Below are 21,949 nucleotides of genomic sequence, written 5' to 3' on the forward strand. Positions count from 1 at the left end.
TGAAAGGAAACTGAAGAGAATGGAGAAACTAGAGGGTGTTTGAGAAAGACTCTACCTCCAGCCCCCAGGCTAAGCCTAAGCCTGGCATTGCAGGTAGCAGTGTGTGTGTGTGTGTGTGTGTGTGTGTGTGTGTGTGTGTGTGTGTGTGTAGTGGGGGGGTCCCTGCTCTCTGTTGTGAGAAATCAGTGGAGTGAAAATACCTGTGTTGTGTGTCTAGGAGGACGGACTTGGCATGTTCTCACAGATATCTCTCATGCCTAACATGCACAAAACCAGTCAAACCATCCCAATGCACACAAATAATGGTCACTGTGAAAAGGAACAAAAGATAATTCAAATGTAAGGTAAGGATCAAGAACCAGGGAGCACAAGGTACTTCTCAGGGGAGGCAGAGTAGAAAAAGGGGGCAGGGCTGAGGACCAGAGGCATCCTGCCACCAGCACCTTGGTGCTCTTATGCACCAGGAACTTGGCCCCAACCCAGGGAAAGCAGTGGTAAAGGTCAAGTCTGTGGTCCAGAATAGCTGTGGGGCTCCAAGAAGTCATTCCGAGGAAGACAAGCAGCCCGCCACACATCTGGGAAGCTCACTGAGATGAAGGGTATCGTAAGGGATCCCTCTTTCTTTCTTCCTTTTTTTTTTTTTTTTTTTTTTTAATATATCTTATTGATTTTTTACAGAGAGGAAGAGAGAGGGATAGAGAGTTAGAAACATCAATGAGAAAGAATCATCAACCAGCTGCCTCCTGCACACCCCCACCGGGGATGTGCCTGCAACCAAGGTACATGCCCTTGACTGGAATCGAACCTGGGACCCTTCAGTCCGCAGGCCAATGCTCTATTCACTGAGCCAAACTGGTTTCAGCAAGGGATCCTCTTAGAGTTTCAGCCCCTGGAGCGACTGGCAGCCCTCCCACAACTTGGCAATGCATCTCCAAACTCATCAACATCTCAACCGAAAAACAGGCCACTGGCAAACAATACAGAACACAAATGAATAAAGATATGAGAAAATCTTCAAACTGACTAGTAAGCAGAGGTATTTAATTTTAAATAATAATTAGGTTCTCCGCTCTACCCCTAGCCATAGGCTGACAGTATTTTTCAAATGGTGATAATGCCAAGGGTTGTAGAAGGTGCTAGAAAAGCACATTTTCACACACCGTTGGGCAGCGTCTATCATAATGTAAATGTGTGTTCCCTTTTAGTCCACAACTCTGCTCCCAGGTGCTGTCCTCAGGAGAAATCCCCAGGCCGCGGAGAAACAACCTCAGTGTGTTGGCTGCAGTCCCGACTGTAATAATGGAAATGAGGATCACCTCGGTATCATTGGAGGGGATAGTTTAAAACACATTTTCTTTCCATCCTTTAGAATGCTATATAGTTGTTTAAAGGAACAGGGTATAGCACTATGTGTCATATCATGGAAATAGCTCTGAATCATATTATTACATAAAAAAGGATGCAGTGAGTACAGTTTTGTTTTTATTGATAAAAGATGTATACCTGCACTTATGTATTGAGAGGGGACTGAGGTGATGAATGCCCAGACATTACTTTACTATGAGGGTGGGTTGAAGGGAGGGTGAGGAGTGACTTTCATATTTCACTTGGTATATTCCCATACTCATTCTTTGGATAATATGATCATAAAAATATTATATAATAAAACTAGAGTACCAATGCACAAAATTCATGCAAGGGGCTCAGCCCTCGCAGCCCCAGTTGCCTCCCCAGGCTGGCCCTCTCAGCCCCTTGCAGCCTTAGCCAGCCCTCACAGCCTCCACTGGCCCTTGTAGCCTCAGCTGTGTCCAGAAGGTCATCCAGAAGGATGTCCAGAAGGCCGTTCACTGTTCAGTCTAAGTAACATATTAGTTCTGTATTATATCTACACTAATAAAAGATAAATATGCAAATTGATCATACATCCTCGACATCCATCAGTCAATCAGGAGCGAGTATGCAAATTAACCCACCAATGATGGTGGGTTAATTTGTATACATAGGCGCATAATGCTTGGGCAAGATGCCTGCTATGAAGGGAAGGGCAGGGGGCAGAAGGAGTTACAGAAGCAGCCATGTCTTCACTCCCAGGTGACCGGGAGCAAAGCCAGGGGGAAGGAGGCCTATTCTTGCATGAATCTTCATGCAATGGGCCTCTAGTGGGATTATAAGAGCTGAGAAATTCACCTAAAATTAGGAAATAATTTGCTTTTGTTTGGGTTACTTTTTTTATTTTTTAAAATGTATTTTTATTGATTTCAGAGAGGAAGGGAGAGGGAGAGAGAGATAGAAACATCAATGATGAGAGAGAATCATTGATCTTTTGCTTCCTAGACCTCCCAGCCCCCCACTGGGGATTGTTCCCTGACCAGGAATCAAACCATGACCTCCTGATTCCTAGGTCACACTCAACCACTGAGCCATGCTGGCCAGGCCTTTTTAAGTTATTTAAAGAAACAAATACTAAGCTGTGTTTTATTTAATACCCTCAGCACTTGGCTCCCGGCTCCTGGCTCATCAGAATGTTCTTCCCAGAACTAAGCATAGAGCACAGAGGATAAAATTGCCTCTCTGATGCTTCCTCTGGGAGCCATCTCCTGACTGTGCGGCAAGACAGGGCAGGTGAGGGCAATCTGTGGGGGCAGGAAGAACCAGCCATGCTGGCTGGTCATCCCCAGGAAGGTTGTGGGTCTATTTGCCTAAAAGAGGCAAATAAGCACACAAACAAGCAAAAGCAACTAAGTAGAGAAATTTGGAATCATATCTGTCACTCTACTTGGGTCTTGGGATTGTGCTCTTTGTTGGAAATTCTTACAGATATGTCTGCCTCCCCCTTTTCCAACTAAACTATACCAATAAGCTACTGAAGGTCCATGTTTCTGTTTTCATCTCTGGGATCTCCAGTATGTATGCCTAGCACAGGACACTGCGCACATAAATTCCCTGTTGGAATGGATGGGTCTGTCCCAATATCTCCTCTGTTGCCTCAAATCCCTCCCAGTGTGTAGGCACCACAGGACAGTGTGGTATAAAGACAATAGAGTCCCCCAGTGGAAACATTCCTTCTAAGATCACATAGCAGAGATGAAGAAATAGCCATTCTTTATTATATATATATATATATATATATATATATATATATATATATATATATATATTATTGATTTCAGAGAGGAAGGGAGAGGGAGAGAGAGAGAGAGAAACATCAACGATAAGAACCACTGATTGGCTGCCTCCTGCACACACAACCCTGGGCATGCGTCCTTGACCACAATAGAATCTGGGACCCTTTGGTCCACAGGCCGACGCTCTATCCACTGAGCCAAACCAGCCAGGGCGGAAACTGCCATTCTTAATGACCGAGCATCTCTGCTGCACTGAATTCACCTTGAGAAACAGTTTTACGAAAAGGATGTTTCAGAAGGTGCAATGCTGCCTCTCTGATCTGCAGTCGGGGAAACTTTCAGAAGGAGCTCAGTCTGAAAGATGGCAGGTGTTTGAGGATGTTGCTGGCATGTTCTGGGGTAACTGATGCCTTAGAGGCGCTCTTTGAGGCCCGAATTGGGAGTGACGTGAGTGGGAGAAAGAGAGGAGATGGCCATAGAGACGTTTTGCTGAGCTTTTTGCAAAATCAGAAAAGCTCACAGAGGAACACAGAACAGGACACAGAATAATACCCTGGCCACGGCAGTTGGCTCCCTTAGAAGATATGACACAGAGATGAGCCAATGTCGGGGAAAACCTGAGAGTGTTTAGGTTATTTAAAGAAACAAACAACTGAAAGTGTTCTCCCGGTTAACACTAGGGAGATAGTGCAGGCCTGGCACGATGAGTCAGAATAAGAGGCATACATTTGAGAAGCAAAAAAAACAAGGTGCCTGAAGGATGATGGGCCCTTGGAGGGATGCCTGGGACCAGCGCTGCAGGTAAAACATCCCGGATGAATCTGATCCAAACCCAAAGTCTGGCTGCTTGGATGTACCTCAGGATTTATTCAAAGTTGCTGAATAAGGTCCTTCCCATGCCTGAGAAACTCCCTGGTTGTATTCCTGGTGGCGCTGAGAAAGGACCAGGATCTTCCAGCCCTCCATGCCATTCAGTAAATTGTTATTTTCTCTAATCAGTAAAGCGTGGGAGCCTGAGAAAAAAGAGTATTTCTTCTGTGGGCGACTTATTTACAAGTATAAGTTCCAGGCGCCAGTAAATTGCTCCTAAAAATGCTGTCAGGGCCGAAACCGGTTTGGCTCAATGGACAGAGCATCAGCCAGAGGACTGAAAGGTCCCGGGTTCAATTCCAGTCAAAGGCATGCACCTTGGTTGTGAGCACATCCCCAATAGGAGGTGTGCAAGAGACAGCTGATTGATGATTCTCTCTCATCGATGTTTCTAACTCTCTATACATCGCTCTTCCTCTCTGTAAAAAAATCAATAATATAAATATATATATATATATATATATATATATATATATATATATATGTTGTTGTTGTTTGTTTGTTTGTTTTTAAATGCTGTCAGATATAAAAAGAGACAGTATCTGCCCAGAATGCTTTCTTCTTCTTCAGGTGCCCATTTGGAATCTCCACTCCTTGGGGCTCTTTGGGACTTCTTGTTGGGGTACAGCTGCTAACACAGGACCCCGAAGACAGTCAATGTTCCTTGAATTGATCTGAGCCGCCTCTGCTTCTTCATTTATTCTGTTCCCCCAACTCAGAGTGGCCTCCTCCACAAAGCTCTCACTGAGAGCCAGTCGGCTTGCACAAGCATTTCACACCAACTCTTCTCACGGTTCCTTGGGTCAGACATGTGGGAGTGGGTTCTAGCCATCGCCTGCTATACCATGTGAATACTGCGTTCCTTGCTGACTATGTGACATGCATGGAGTCAGTTATTCTTTCTGGGCCCATTTCCTCGCCCAGAAAATGAAATGAAAAATACACATCTCACGGGATTTTTGCTGAGATGAAAGGACATGACTCACAAAAACAGCCTCGCAGGGTGTCTGGTCAAGGACCCTTGGAGGTACGAGCTGCTTGTCCTTTCTGTGGACTAAGTCCCCAGTTCAGGAAACACGTCTTGCATGCACCTGTTTCCCACAATGCCTTGCACAATGCTCAGCACAGAGTAGAAACATCACAGAACTATGGAATTTCAGCCTTTCATTCTTGTATTGTAATTGACATTTTATATCTGGACTCACTGCAAGTGTGTATGTATTTATATATCCTGAAATATTTATTCTCACCTACTCCAGTCTTTAAAAAGAAATGCTGAACATGGCTCAATAAATTGATTTTGTGAGCCATAATGTGGCATGACTTGCGGTTAGAAAATAGTTATGTATGTCCTAGATTAGGGGTGTCGAACTCAGTCAGAGAAGGGGCCAAAATCTAAAATCCAGCCTAAATCGCGGGCCGAATGGTTTACTGAACAGTCATAAACTGTCATTGTGATGGAAACGCAGCGGAGTGCAGTGATGACAGCGCGGTGCGGGCCACATTGCAAGGCCTGGCGGGACGGATTTGGCCCGCGGGCCTTGTGTTTGACACATGTGTCCTAGATCAACCACCCACGAAACGTACATACCCTCTCGACATCATCCACTCTATGGTGACTGTCCAGCATTCATCCACTCAGATAAATAGTCTCTGCTGAACAGTGTGCCCATTTTGATGCACTAAATATAAAAGGATGCTGAGGCCACAGAGATGACGTCAGCAAGCCCACTGGACACTGCTGTGAGCATGGACCAGATAGCAGGCAGGCAGGGCCCCTCCTCTCGGAGGAAGAGGTGTTGGTTGGGGCCTTTCAATTATACATGCAGGTTCTGTGAAGGTTCTGACTAAATGAAGTGGCTGCAGTGAAAATACCATGAATTCTTCATAAGTGCAGGCAAGGGAATGCCTGGAGCCTTCTCTCCACGATGCCTCCTAGGTGCATTCTTCATCACCCCTCTGTGTGTACGCTCTCACACTCAGCTGGGATGCATGTGGTAATGGGGGTATATTCGTCACTGACAGTGCTTCCTGCAGCCCACAGTGGGAGCTGCCTCGTGCAAGGCAACTGGGCAGAAAAGGCGGGCTTTAGTTTCTCTAGAGAAAGAAGGACCTCCTGCAGGTCTTGGAGACATGGGTCCCCATTAGCCCCCAGACCAGGATGGAAAACACCTTTCCAGCAAGGATCTGTAGCTTTCCCAAGACGTGACCTGAACCACTCTCCAAAACACACCTGAAGCCCAGCCTGTGGAGGAGAAGGTTAGTGCCCTCCTGCTACTGCCATTCATGGTATTTTTCTTTCTGAGAGTCCCTCCTACTGCTCATCGTATTAGAGGTAGAGAGGATCCCAGCTAAGGATGCAGAAGCCTGGGCAGGATGCTTTTCTCCCAGCCAAAGTGCCGCTCTCTGGCTGAGCTGGTGCAGGAACAAGTTCCTCCTCCCCTTCCATACTCAGGGAACAGGTGAGGGCTGTGCCAGCTGGAGCAGAGATGTATCCAGCGGGGAAAGGGCATCTTCTAAAGCAGGTGAGTGCATCAACTTGGGCTTCCATAACAAAACGCGATGGACTGGGTGTTGTCAACAACAGATTGTATTTTCTCTCAGTGCTGGAGGCTGGAAGTCCAAGATCAAGGTGCCCACATCCAGTTTCTGATGAGGGCAGGCTTTCAGGCTTGCAGAACCTCTTGCTGTGTTCCCACATGGCCTCTCCTCTGCGTGTGCACAGGATGGAGGTTTGGGGTCAGGGGAGAGATCTGATGGCTCTTCCTCTTCTTATAGACACCAGTCTTATTGGCCTAGGGCCCCACCCTTGTGACTTCATTTAACTTTGGTTACCTTTTCTCAGGTTCTAACTTAGATACTATTGTAATGGGAGTTAGGGCGTCAGCTATATATTTTGGGGGACACAATTCAGTCCATAACAGGGAGATATGCTATTATTGGTGCCAAGGCCAAGAAATGTGGTCCTCTTGCAATTACTTGTTGATGTTGCTAATAATGTGGTCTAGGACAGAGAGACCTATACGATAAAACCTTGACTGTGCCAGGACCTGATTTCAGGAGGAGAACTCACTGAACATAAGTCCTGGCAGATGTTAAGGTAAATGTTAATAGGATTTTGATTGGACTCAATCATGGTAACCTGTGATTTAAAGAGTTTCTTATTTTAGTAAATATTCATGGAAGACAAAGGGAAGATCTAACTTCATGATTCCCTGGACCCTAGAACAGCTTAACAGCCACATCAGTGAGCCGAGCAGCCAATACCAGACCTTCTGGAGGAGTGGCTGAGTGATAAACACTTCATGTGCATCCTGAGAGCATCCATTTCCTAGTGTTATTTACATGCTTCCTGGATAGGCAGGTTGAGGCTGAGGGCCGGGACTCCTGGGCTACTTCTGCACTCACACGTGATCCCTTCTGATGGACTTAATCTGCCTGCTGTCCAGAGGGCTGAGCATCGATTAAAGATGAAGACTTCAAAAGGAGCCACCTCACTTTCCAGAGACTCGTTATGATCCGCACACAATTCTCACATCCAGCTCACTCTAGTCTGGGAGGAAGTGATGAAGGAGAGAGTTGAAAGGGTAAGGTGAGGTTTTGGTGGGGTGGAGGGCGGGGAGAGGGGTAATTCTATCAACTTATTTCCTTGTTAAGTCTCAACTCCAAACCTTAGCCCTGATCTATGTTCATCTATCCCCCTTTGCTTCAGAGAGAGCTCCCTTCCTTCTTTCTCCTGGCCAATGTCTCTTCCCCTCCACCTCTGCTCACCTTTTATCCCCACATTTATTTTGCCTGAGAAAAGAATATCTGTCTTTTAAGCAGGATCCTAAGGTTATTATGTCCAAAACCTTGCCTGCCTTCCTCCCACTTGGTTAGGTGCACTCCCTTGTATTTCTACGTGTCCCGAGCTTCTTTCCATCACAGCATTTACCACTTCCACGTTTTATTTCAATCATCAGCTTCCTGATCTCCCTCTGCAAATCAACTGTGAACATTTCGAAATCAGAGTTCATGTCTCATTTGTTCTTGTACAATGCGTGCCTAACATAGTACTTGGTATATGATTAGTATGTAATAAGTCCTGAATAAATGAATAAATTATATTTTTACTTGATCCCTACCATTCCTTTAGCGATCAATCATAGCATTTTGACCTGACACAGAAACTCTGGGGTGTGTGTGTGTGTGTGTGTGTACGCGTGTGTGTGCATGTGTGCACTCACAGGAGCATGTTGTTGTTGTATGGATAAGATAAAGAAAGGTGGTTTTCCTTGGCAGTGACTGAGGCATCACTGAAAATAAATTTTCAAAATGAAACTTAGAGATTTGCCTACCAGCCATCTTGGTTACCCTGGGACGGATTGATTTCCTGGGATGTGGGAATTTTGCTTTGAAAACCAATGCAATCCTGGCAAAACTGGATGAAGATCCTACCTGAAGACCACATGATTCTCCAACTATAATGTTTCTATGGTAATAACCCTCTGTACCTCAGGTATATGAAACAGGTTTCATCTGATTCAGATTTAGCAGATGGAGGGCTAATCATTTTTTATAAAGAATTTTCTAAGCCTGGCTGGTGTGGCTCAATGGTTGGGCACTGACCCATTGAACTACAGAGTCATTGTTTGATTTCCAGTCAGGGTTCCATCTCCAGTAGGGTGTATGCAGGAGACAGCCAATCAGTGAGTCTCATCATGGATGTTTCTAGCTCTCTCTCCATCTCCTTTCCTCTCTCTTAAATAAAAATACTAAATAAATAAATAAATAAATAATAAAAAATCCATCATCTAGATGCCTAAAATGATGTCTTTGACATTTTTCCCATTCAAGTTTCCTTACCCAGGGTCATTCTGTTCTTTCTTTTCTATCCCATTATCCATTCTCCTCCTTTGGCAACAACTCTTATGGATTTTAGAGACTAGAGAACTAGAGCACTGCATTGGATTCAGAGGTAGATCTACATGTTGGGGCTGGCAGAGCTTCTCCACAGACTTTGTGCCAATGATCTCTGGACCATTAAGTGAGAAAAGAACAATCTTCTCTTTTGTTTAAAGCGCTGCAACTTGGAGTTGTGTTCTTATAGAGATTGCCATCTACCTAAGTATTATATTAACCAAACACAATTTTTTATCTTCAGAGCTCATGATCATAAACCTGTTCTTACAACTCAGAGAGTTCCCCACTGCAGAAATACATAGAAACCAATAATAACCAAATCAACCATAGTCACTACTGCCATTTAGTGAGCACTAACTTAGTGCCAGATGAAACCTCAGTGAGAGGGTCTTAGAATACATGAGACAGTTTTATCTTCATAATTACCCTTTGTGGTGAGTTATCTTTTTTCTATTTTTCATATGAGAAAAAAATGAAACTGAAATATGAATTAGTTTAAGCCATACAACCACAAATGTAAGAATCAGGATTAGAATCTTAACCAGTCTTTCAAACATAAACTATAAACAATCAAGTTATTTTTTTCCTAATATTTAATTTTTTAGACTCACTAAAGATAATAAAAAATTAAATGAACCTCCCTCTTTTCCCAGTCTCCTGCTAAGACAAGTTTCTTGACCCTCTCTGCAATGCCCTTTAGCCTTTTCTACCACCTTTGTTTTCTACCACCAGAACTGTGTGTGCCAATCATGACCCACTATCCATCTACATAAAACTTTTAATGCTACCCCACTGCCTTCTGCAGTTATTCTTAGCAGAGTGAGAGTCCAAGATAAAGGGTATATTGAAATCATGCCTAATATCTCCTATTTCTTCTGTACTCTGCCCACATCAACATTTTTCTATATGTAACACTCTACCCTAAAACAAGAGCAAAAAACAGCAACAAAAACAGCAATATTTATTGAACACTTATTCTTTACAGGCAGTGTGCAGTAGTATATGTCATCTGATTTATTCTCTTAAATATACTAGCTGCATTTGCATATCTTATCTCATCCAATCCTCATAAATGTTCGATGAGAAAGATATTATTATCTCTAGTTTTAAAATGATAAAAGAGACACCTAGAGAAAGCAATTCACTAAAGATCTTATAGTCGTGATTTTTAGAGTCCAAATTGATCCTAGATCTTTTTTTAAAATATATTTTTTATTGATTTTTTACAGAGAGGAAGGGAGAGAGATAGAGAGCCAGAAACGTTGATGAGAGAGAAACATCGACCAGCTGCCTCCTGCACACACCCCCCCACGGGGGATGTGCCAGCAACCAACGTACATGTCCTTGACCGGAATCGAACTTGGGACCCCCCAGTCCGCAGACCGACGCTCCACCACTGAGCCAAACCGGTTTCGGCTGATCCTAGATCTTGATTCCAAAAGTACAGCCCTTTCCATAACAACACAACCTAAATGTGATATGTAAGACCCTTCCCCATCTGGAATTAACCAAATCTCTCTTTTAATCATCTCACTCAGCTCCTTCTCACATAAGGCATGCATTGTATAACTCCATTCATTAGGATGTGCAACTCACTGTGCCTGGAATTCTCAATTTAATTATGATAAGCTCTGTTTCCTCCTCCTTATCAGTCCATCAATTCCCTCTTGTCTTTATTCTTGCCTCTATTCAGGCAAGATTCTCCTCCCACCCCCATGGCCTAACACTTCAACCATATTCCTGTCAAGTTCTTCAAATGTCCTTGCTTCTTTTCTTTCCATTATATTGACCTGGTAAAAGCTTCCACCTTGTATCCATCCAAGTGAAATGCCTTCTCCCTTCCTACATGGGAGCTACTCAGAACCTTTGGTGGAAATCATAACTCACAAACTATCTAATGGTCTCTAATTTCCACTGGGCCCTTAACATTGCATTGTGATATTTCTATTCTTCCCTAGATAACCGTCTCCCCATCGTCATGCTGGGCAGATGACCTTGCCTCCTATTTCACTGGAAAACAAACAGAAGTCATTATTCATTCACCCATTCATTCACCCATTCATTCATTCATTTATCGAGTCCCTCCTATGAGTCAAAGATACTTCCAGGTTCTAGGCATTCAGTAGTAAACACAACCTGACCTGATGCAGCTAACATTCTAGTGGAAAGTGACAGATAGTAAAAAAAAATAATAATAAAAAATAAAAAAAGAACAAGTTTACTACTGTAGAGTATATCTGATAGTGAAGTTGTCAAGGAGAAAAATTAAGAGATTAAGGGAAGAGGCAAATACATTTTAAATAGAAGGCAAAGAGAGGTTTAATGGATAAGGTGATACCTAAATAGAGACTCCAAAGGAACATCAACCAGAAAATTGCTCCAATTCTTCTCCCTTGCCAACTAACATCCTTGTATCCACACCCACTGGTGCTGCCACAGTGGGAGCCATGGTTTCCTTCTGCTGTCATTCCTCAATGACCCAGATTGCATCTTCTTTACCCTTCTGCTCCAGAAGATTCCTCCCCTCTATTTTGAACCTCTCTCCTTTGCTAGGCCTTTCTTACAGCCAGTTAGATATGGCATGATGTCATGCTTTTGAAAAACACAAACACATCCTCATCCTCTGTGTTTGTTTTCTAGGACTGCCACAGCATAGACTGCAGATTATGGATATGGACAACAGAACTGTGCGGTCTCACAGTCTGAAGACAAGGAGTCCAGCATGAAGGTGAGCAGGACCACATTCCCTCTGAAGGCATACGGGATAGGTATGCTCCAGGCCTCTTTCCTGGCCACTGAGCATTCCTGGCCCCGTGGTAGCATCATTCCAAGCTTCATATGGTGTTCAATGTGCATGTCTCCATGTCCAAATTTACCTTTCTATAAGAACACCAGGGATATTGGATTAGGGTCCCTCTTACTTCAAAATAACCTCATCTTGACTAATTAGATCTGCAAAGACTCTATTTTCAAATAAGGACACCTTGGGAGGGGCTAGGAGTTAGGACCTCAACATATGAATTTGGAGGAACATAATTCAACTCATAACCCTTATGTCCTCCTACCTATGCTTTGTCTTACATGGTGCTTCACAGCCACTGTACCTGAAAGAAATCATTCCTGCACTATTTCTACTTCACTATTCACACTATTTTATTGTCATTTTATCTTCTGTTTATTTGTTTTAAATATATGTTTATTGATTTCAGAGAGGAAGGGAGAGAGAGAGAGAGAGAGGTAGAAACATCAATGATCAGAGAGAATCATTGATCAGCTGCCTTCTGCATGTTCCCACAGTGGGGATTGAGCCCACAACCCAGACATGTTCACTGACTGGGAATTGAACCATAACCTCCTGGTTCATAGGTTGATGCTCAACCACTGAGCCATGCTGACTGGGCTAATATTCTTTATGCCCCAAATTAAGCCCACCCTCTTTCTCCTAGTCCTAAGCCTAATCCTGTACTATTTCCTTTGTTGAGAAAATGGCATCATTATTCATTCATTGTTCTCCCAGAAACCTGGAAATACTTGGTTTTACTATCTCTACTTTGCCCTTCATTAATTGCCATGTTTTCTTGATTCTAGAGTATCTTTAGACCACATCCTTTTCTCTCTGCTTACCCTGTCTTCAACACCTCAGAAACATGTTTTGTTTTTGTTTTTAATCCTCACTGGAGAATATTTTTTCATTGATTTTTAGAGAAAGTGGAAAGGAGGGAGGGAGGGGGGAAGAAGGAAGGGAGAGAGGGAGGGAGGGAGGGAGGGAAAGAGGAAAAGAGAGCGGGAGGGAGGGAGGGAGAGAGAGAGAAAAAAACATTGATGTGAGAGACAAATCAATTGGTTGCCTCCCACACATACCCTGACTGGAAATGAGGGTGCTGGGAACAAACCTGCAACCCTGGTACATGCTCTTGACTTGGATTCAAACCCATGACCCTTCGGTGGGAGAGAAGAATTTAATAAATGTTTGAATGACTGAATCAAATCAGCTCTCAGTTTAAATCAACATGTGTTGCATTGATTACCTTCAGGGTGCCAGGCATTTTCACCCTAACACCTGGGGTTAGAAGCTAGGCAGCCTCCAAGGTCAGCGAGGGTAAGAGAGAGGGAAAGGCAAGGACAAGAACATTTCTGTGGTTCTATCTGGAAGCGTCACACTTGCTTCCCTGCAGGCAGCCTCAGGGCCATTTCACTGGTCTCTACTCATTCACATCCACTCCCGCCAGCACCTCGAAGCCCAAGAGCATGGCTCTCACCTAATCTCCCCACCCAGTTTATTGCTTTGCACTGTTCAGCTCACCAAGCACATTTGTGTTTATTGTGTGATTAGTGCTGAGTACACTGAACAAGGTAATGACATGCAACAAAGGCCAAGAAATGATGCCTCGGCTCTGTGCACTGCTTACTACCTCCGAAGAAGGAGGCACGCCTCTCCCTCTGAAGCCCAGCTGCATTAAGTACCCAAGGCCAAACCACAGGCTCACAGGAAGGTGCCCAGTGGAACGCAGCCTAAGGAGCACTTCAGACGCAGACCCAGTAATTGGCAGCATCAATGACTTGGAGCCAAGAGCAGTGTTTTCTGTGGGATGGTAGCCAATTGGAATTTAGTGTTTGTGGACAATCTGACAGGATCTTCCAGATACTGAGCAGGAGGAAGACAGAGGCTGAATCCTGAGCATACTGGTGTTGAATTTAGGGAAAAGTGAGAATTCGGAACAATGTGAATGGGAAAGAGGGCTGGGGAAATCATGAGCAATGCTAAGTTATAACTTCCCACCATGGATCAGGGTAAGGCAACTTCTACCCTTAAGTTGAAGAAATGATCTTCCTGTGACTAAACCATTAGGTAGGGTTTTCAAGGCCCAGACCACTACCGTCCTTTCTCTACCTAGATGACGTAGCTTTTATACCCCCTAACTGCCCCCCCCAAGACAATAAATACCATCTACTCCTATAATGGTCAGCCACCCTACCATCTTTTATATATCTGTGTTAAGAGGGTAGATTCAAACATCTCCCTCCCTGTTATTCCCCTAGCCAGTCCATCTATTGACCTAATGCGTATGTTACTGCAGGCGACAAAAGGAACACCGATAAGCACTTATTCATTTAATTCACTTCACAAATTACTGAGACATCTACTAGATGCCAGCCCTGGCTGTACACCTTTGAATAAAATAAACTGTGCTATTATGAAACCTGCAATCTAGTGGGAAAGAGAAAATCTAAGTATGTAAACAAATAAGTACATACATATGGATTGCGGTAAGTGTGATCAACACTTCTTTCTTCTCTCTCAACAGGACTTTTTTCTGAAGGCTTCAGGGGGACTATACATGGGCTTCAGGAGGTTCCATTGATTCCTTAATGTTATATGCAAAATTTCCTATCTGTGTGGGTAGATGGGGTTTTCTTTCCTCTAAAAAATACCCAGGGCTTTCATCAAAATCTGAAAGAGTTCTATGACTTCATAAAAGTTAAGAACTGATTCTGTGCAGTCCTACCAGACAGGATTTTCCTCTTTTTCATAGCCCAGAATTGATTATATTTGAAGCTGCCATCTCAGAAAGCATGGCTAGAGAGACATATGCTGTCTCCTACTCAGTCATGTGAGCAGGTGAGGGAGCCCCTGTGTCGGCAGTGTCCACCACGATGTCAATATTGGTTGACTTTGGGGAGTGGGAAATAGGGGGATGTTTGTATTCTTTTCTACAAGCTTCTGTGCTCCCCGGATTGCTTACAATAAACATGTACTGATGCTATCAACAGGAAAATGAACACATTAAAACTATTCTTATTCGGGGGGAAATTACATATTTTACTCCATGTGCATATCCTTGGTCCTAATGGAAAATGTTATAGCGCTCTTCCAGGAGTTGTGTTTTCCAAAAATATACTAGTAAGTGCAATCCCTGGCCCCATGCCATCCATCTTATCTGAAGACTTTTATCCCCAGCAACTGTCCACCTGTCACATCCTATTGCACAGAACAGGAGAAAACGATAAAGAATGTATGAGCGTGTGGGAGGTCACTCATGGTGCAGGGGGCTTTCAGGGCAGAAAGGGGGTCTAGGGAATGGCAGGTCATTTGTCTGCAGCTTCTGGACTGTGAGCTCTCCCACAAGGTAGAGCCAAGGGGTGATTATTGCTGTTATTTATAGAGCAATTTTCTCCTTCATTTAGACACACAGTCTAGTAAGACTCCTAGACGCACCGATAAATAATAGCTAACAGTTCTGCCTAGACATTGTTCTCGAAGTTTCATTTATTTATTTATTTACACCCCGAAATTAAGCAGATGGCGGTAAAGCTCTGGGGTAAAGCAAGATGGTCCATTTCTGCAAGAATAAAGGGGAGTGGATGATAATGGTCTCTGAGAACCCTAAGTTCTTAACCAGGGTATGAAGGAGAGTCTGACCCTATCAGTAAAAAGGGAGAGAGCATCTTTATTAATATTTTTCCATGTTTGATGATTTTATTTGTTGCAGACTATAAAATGAGGAACCTGAGTCAGGGTCCAATTTCACTCTGCCTCTGTGTCACAGTGGGTGAGCACTAAGCTGCTGGTCTAAGGTTTAGACTTCAAGTAAGTGTGAGATTTAGACTAGATCAGCATTTCCCAAGTTGTGTTCAACGGAGCATTAGTTCTACAGGATGTTAATAAGCTTTAACTTCAAGAGGGGGAAAAACAACAACACACAAATCAAACAAACAAAAACCCAGGGTTCTGTGGTCAATTACCTTTGGGGAATGCTGGGTTAAACAAAGTAATGGGTTTCTTCACTGTAAGGATTCTCAGAGCTTTAAATATGCTAAGTGACCTTACATAGGAGAAACTTTTCCCAAAAAAATATTTATTCATAGAATTTTGGTATTGTTTATAAAAAATCATTTGGTCTTTGTGGTTGAGATTAGATCCTGGAAGTAGGGTGGTAGTCATTAGTCTCAACTATGGATTATTTCTCTTTCTCCTAGGACAGTGGTTGGCAAACTCATTAGTCAGCAGAGCCAAATACCAAAAGTACAACAATTGAAATTTCTTTTGAGAGCCAAATTTTTTAAACTTAAACTTCTTCTAATGCCACTTCTTCAAAATAGACTCATCTAGGCCGTGGTATTTTGTGGAAGAGCCGCACTCAAGGGGCCAAAGAGCCATATGTGGCTCATCAGCCACAGTTTGCTGACCATGGTTCCTAGGACATCGCTGAATTGCATTCTCCTGACCCCTTGAAGGTAAGAATGGCCATGTGACTGATTTGGCCAAACAGATGTAACAAAAGTCATGTGTCTCACTTCCAGGTGGAAGCTTGAAAGGTCTATGGGCAATTTTCTCTCCTCCACGTGACTATCGATGGCGGCTCTTTGTCAGTATGGGTTTGGCAGAGACTATGATTAACAGAGTCCCTCTGCTAATTAGCCTGTGTTGAATGTGAAAGTAAGTGAGGAGTAATTTTGTTGGTTAAGCCGCTGAAAGATTGATGATATTTATTTCTGCACCATAATGTGTCCTATTTTGACTGATGTAGGGGCCAGGGCAGAAGCAGGAGAACAATTAGGCAGCCATGCAATCATCCAGGTGAGAGACGATGCTGGCTGAGCGAGGATATTAGCAGTGGAGGTAGTGGAAGTGCGTGGATGGTGAATATACTCTGAAGGTAGAGCCAATGGGATTCCTGATGGATTCAGTGGTGTGAGAGGGAAGTGGGCACTGACTCCAGGTTTTCTTGGCCTGGGCAGTTAGAAATATAGAATTGCCATTAATTGGGATGAGAAGGAATGGGTAAGAGACTTGGGGCAAAAACAACTTATTGTGCCTTTTTTAATATTTCAATTTCTATCTTTTCCTTTCAAGTTTTTTTTTTTTTTAATAGTTTCTATTTATCTGCTGAAGTGTTTGAGTTTGACTTTTATCTCCCTGAATATAGCAGGGGAACTCATAAAAAGTTCTAAGCAGGAGAGTGACAGGAGACATTTTATGAATCCTTCACAAAGCACAATGAAAAGGCATAGTGTTTTGTTTTGTTTGGTTTGGTTTCATTTTGTTTTCTGCTGCTTTTTGAGGAAGTGAGCAAACTGAAGTGCCTGGGGAAGATATTAGCAGCATTTTATGTGACTCCCTTTAGGAGCCAGGGTTCAAAACAAACCGTTTGGAACTCATTGATTTCAGTTTTCTTTTTATTGTTTTCCACCTTGATTGAGTCCTTGGACTGTAAGAGCAGATTGATTCAGATGCTTTTAATTTTCTGCCTGCTCGATGATTCTCACCTATTCTGTTTGCTTCCTGTCTTCAGATGATCAGCAGTCTCCTCCTAGGGAAGATGCCTTTCCCTTCTGATTCCAAATCCCTCCACCCTTGGTTGGTATCCTCTGTGATTGTCTTCAGTTGTAATAACAAAACCAGCATCCCTGAAGCCCTTCCCAGGGCAGAAGTCACAAGCTAAATCTCAAGGTCAAATATCTCTCCCAATATTCTGGTGTCTTGTGTAAGCCACACAATGATTTAAAAAAAAAAAAAAAAAAAAAAAAATGGGGCCAACGTTTTTAAAATCAGAAAGTAAAAAAAAAAAAAAAAAAAAAAAATATTGGCAATACTGGACACCTACTTTCAGAATCTCTTGCAACAACAGTTAGAACTGAGTAGCCGTTGCCTCATTAAGGTGGGGCAGGTACTCCTTCTTAGGCCTCTGTCTCCACTGGGATAGCTACACTAGCTATGTTATTTGCCTGGCTCCTATAAGCATCTGTATTCCTGCTCTCCACTTTCAAGATTTCAGAGGTCTTCCTTATACATTAGTGTATCTAATCCTCACAACCTTATAAGGTCAATAGTTTATAGATTGAAATCATTCCTTCCCAGAGCTATATTAATTGCACTTTTTATTTGAGTGCATTTAACAGTACTTAAGTGCTTTTATTTGAAGTCTCTGAAGGCCAGGATTAGAAATTCTGCTTCCTCCCTCTGAACAAACAAGCAAAAAGTAGACTCCTCTCAGAAATAGCCACCCAGGGAGGTGCCAGGGAGCAGCATAGGAGGCAAGCTGTGATGAGGTGCATGTACTCTGGGCTCATACTGCTGTGTGCTGCCTGTCTCTTTGTCATGTCATGTGTGTGTCATCTGGTCATGCAATGACATGGTTGTCTCATATGCAAATATAGAAAAATATTTATTATGTCTTAGCCCAGTGGTCAGCAAACCACGGCTTGAGAGCCATGTGTGGCTCTTTGGCCCCTTCAGTGTGGCTCTTCCACAAAATACCACATGTAGGCGTGCACATACAGTGTGATTAAAACTTTGTGGCCCATGCGCAGAAGTCAGTTTTCGGTCTTGGTGAGTCTATTTTGAAGAAGTGGTGTTAGAACACTCAAGGGGCCAAAGAGCTGCATGTGGCTCACGAGCCATGGTTTGTCAACCACTGCCTTAGCCCACCCCCACCTCCCTGAAATATAAAAACTAGAATGAGATTAGAGAGAGGTACTAAGACCAAGTCTTGCAGAGTGTTTACCACACAGCAAGATCTTTTTTCTTCTACAAGCCAGTGACTTTCAAAGTATATGTCTTGGAGCCCTAAGGTTCTGTGGATTTATCCCTCCTCCAGGGACTCTCAAGGGACCAGGGAGTGAGTGATGTACACCCCATATTTCCACTACACTTATATAGAAAGATATGAGGAGCCACCAAAGGTGTTAAGTAGAAATTGAGCTAGCCAGACTCTGAATTTACAGAGATTGCTCTGTATGGAGGATGCATTTGAGAGGACAGATCTGATGGAAGAGAAGAATGAAATAAAGAGATGGCATGTTTAGTAAGACAAGAAGAAAGGAAAGTTTAGGAATTCTTCAGCAGGTAAAAATGGCAACTAATGAGTCAGGTGACCACAGCATTAAAAGAGAGAACTGTCTCCCTGGCCAGTTTGGTTTGGTTGATTGGAGTGTCCTACTGTGCACTGGCAGATTGTGGGTTTAATTCTGGGTCTAGGTTGTGGGGCACGTGCAGGAGGCAAGTGATTGATATTTCTCTCTCTTGCCTCCTTTGTCTCTCTATAAAATCAATTTCTTAAAAAGAAGAAGTGAGAAGAATCAAAGCTGACTTCCATAATTTTTAGTTTTAGTGATGTGGGTGGGGAATCGAGGAGGGGGTATTTAAGAAGGATAAACAGCTTTACAAATATGGCCATGAACACAAGGACTGTAATATATTCATGGGACATCTAGGTTGAGGTGCTGATCAAGAAATTATAGGATAAATTAGGCAGTACAAACCAAAAGATTCCCCAACTTAGCTACTGAATGGGCTTGGGAATTTACATTTCATCTCTGAGCCCATTTCCTCATCCACCAAGTGAACACATGATGGTACTGGGAGAACCAACAGATTAATAGACATGCAGGGATTTTTGAATTCCATTAAGTTATATGTAAATGTCACATTTTACTTTCTGATTCCCTCTGTCAGTAAAAATGAGAGGCATTTGCAAAAAAACTATGGCATTTTAAAGTTGAAAGCTTCCCAGAGGTGGGACTGATCTAACCTGGACCTCCAGCAGGACTCATCCTGATATCTTTGGGGAAGTCCCTTCACAATCTCTCAGCGGGGAGAAAGTTTGGTCTTGCTTTAAATATATATATATAGTGTTTATATACTATATTTAAAGTATGTTTCTCCCATATTGCTGGGTCTCTCCCCCATCCCTAGGTTGTGTCCTCCTTTTTTTTCAGAGAGGAAGGGAGGATAGAAAGAGAAACATCAATGATGAGAGAGAATCATTGATTAGCTGCTCCTGCATGCCCCTTATTGGGGAGTGAGCCCACAACCCAGACATTTGCCCTTGATAGGAATCGAATCCAGGACCCTTCATTCCTCAGGCCGATGCTCTATCCACTGAGCCAAACCAGTCAGAGCTGGTCCTGCTTTCTAATTTTACTTCCTGATGGAAACATTCCTAGAGGAGCCTTGCTGTAAGGACTATGGGTCAAAAGGACTCCCAGCAGTTGAGTCCTGGCTTCTGTACCATCCAGGTAGGGCTTACCTCTTCTTAGAATTCTTTGTCAATTGGTCATTCCTTGGGCAGCTTCCTATTTTATGAAATAAGTATTATTTGATTAATTTGCGCCTAATTGATATTTCTGTTCAGGTATTCCTGAGAAGATTAAATGGGAGTTAGAATATGTAACATGAAAGCGGGGACTCTTCAACTTTGAAAAACAATAGTTTACATTTTCTGTAGCTTCTGCCTTCATTCCTTGATCTCTGCCACAGAGCTAGAAAATCTATCATTTTCCTTTTTATCTAATCCCATGGTTGCAAAAATATGTTCCATTTTGTTTTCTGTTTGTATCACGTGCCAGTGATTGATTAAGGACGTACTCCCAGCAGACCGGTCAGGGGTGAAGGAGCAGGACGGAGAAGGAAGAGCTGAGCAAGAAGGCGACCTGAGCTGAAGGCGATCCTGCAGAGCCCAGCCCCAGCCTGCTCCCACCCAAGCCACTCCTCAGAGCAGGGTCAACAGTCATTCCATGTGGCTCACTGTGGCTGAAAGGGCGCCACAAAATGACAAGCACGCTGGGCAACGCTTGCTAGAAGTTTTGCAGTGTTTAATGAAGCCCCTTGGATTCATGCGCAGTGAGTATACTCAGTAGAACAGAATCCAGCACCAATGCATGAGTGAACCTGTTGTTGTCATCAATACCATGCTGCTACTGACCAACTACTGTTCCTGTGGTTGATGCCGCAGGAGGGTCAAAGGAAGAAGCTAGACTGTCAACCAGGGTCTCTCAGTTCTGCTGCCTTTTCAGAGGTGACATGTGTGTGACCACGCAGCGCATGGTGGGAGCTCAGCTCCCTCTAATTCCTGAGTCACTGCTGGAGTTGTAGCTGTGATGTGGCCAGCAGGGTGGCGATCTCATGGGAAGAGGAAGAGATGGTCTTCAGCATACCTGCTGGATCCTCTAACCCTGGTGGCTGCAGTGAGGCTGGGTCCTTATTCATTCTTCCAAATAATAGCAGTGGGCATTGGGCATGGTGCTGTGAGAAGGTCAATTTGCATGTGGCCAAAGGAAGTGACAGGATTCCTCTCCACGCCCTGCTTAGTCAGCTCTGCTCCCTGTGTCTCCTTCCCATGATCAGAAAGTGCCAGCACATCCAGGGGATTCGCTCTAAAACAGCCACAAGAACCAGGAGAAAATTGGCTGTCGCCTGAAGTGACCCAGAAATGTATGGGCCAGTTGGGGGGCGGGGGATGGGATTCCTTTCCTTTTTTTCTTCATTGTTCTTTCTGTTTGCACAATATGTGTTTCCTCCCTCAACCTCCCACAGCTGTATCCCGGCAAATCAAAGAAGGGAGGGGAGAAGCGATTTAAAATTATACTATTGAATTTTCGTAGGATGCCGAAATATTTTTTGCAGTTAATGGGAGCTCTGAATAGTCTGTTGCAAATAATTACAGGAAAAAAATACATTGAAATAATTAGTAGTTGCTATTAGAACATTCAGCAGAATGGAATGACATCTTTGCCTGCCTGTTAAACAGCACTTTATTTTCCGTTGAGGGTGTTTGGGATGAGATGAGATGGCAAACACTGCTTCCCTGAGTGATTAGAAGAACTAGCATCATTTAGGCTAGACTAGGACTAGCTCAGCTCTCTGCTCTCTCCTCCTTCAAGAAAGCGCTGTGTGCTTCCTCCAGGCAGTCGTTAATAGAAGTGGGACCCACTGAGCCCACAACGCCAGTGTAAGTGGCTTAGGTGTAATCCCTCAGATGCAGTCAGAGCATTAGACGGAACCGATTACGCCACAGTTTCTGATTCTGGGATTCTCTTTCTTCCTCCTCTGCTTAGAGAATACGTAAAACCTCCCACTCCCCCAGCCTCTTGACTCTCAAAGAGAATCTCGTTTGCCCAAAACAGAAAATGGTCTTGATCTCACGAGTAAAACAAAATTTGCCTTTAGCCCCCTCCCTGCCACCTTTGTGGTATTTCTCCTTTCTAACGGGAAAAAGTCACAGTTTAACAAATATTGACAGGGAGTCTGATTTTCAACATTTTAATTTCTA

The sequence above is a fragment of the Pipistrellus kuhlii genome, unplaced genomic scaffold (assembly GCF_014108245.1).
Source record: "Pipistrellus kuhlii isolate mPipKuh1 unplaced genomic scaffold, mPipKuh1.p scaffold_m20_p_20, whole genome shotgun sequence".
Lineage (NCBI taxonomy): Eukaryota > Metazoa > Chordata > Mammalia > Chiroptera > Vespertilionidae > Pipistrellus > Pipistrellus kuhlii.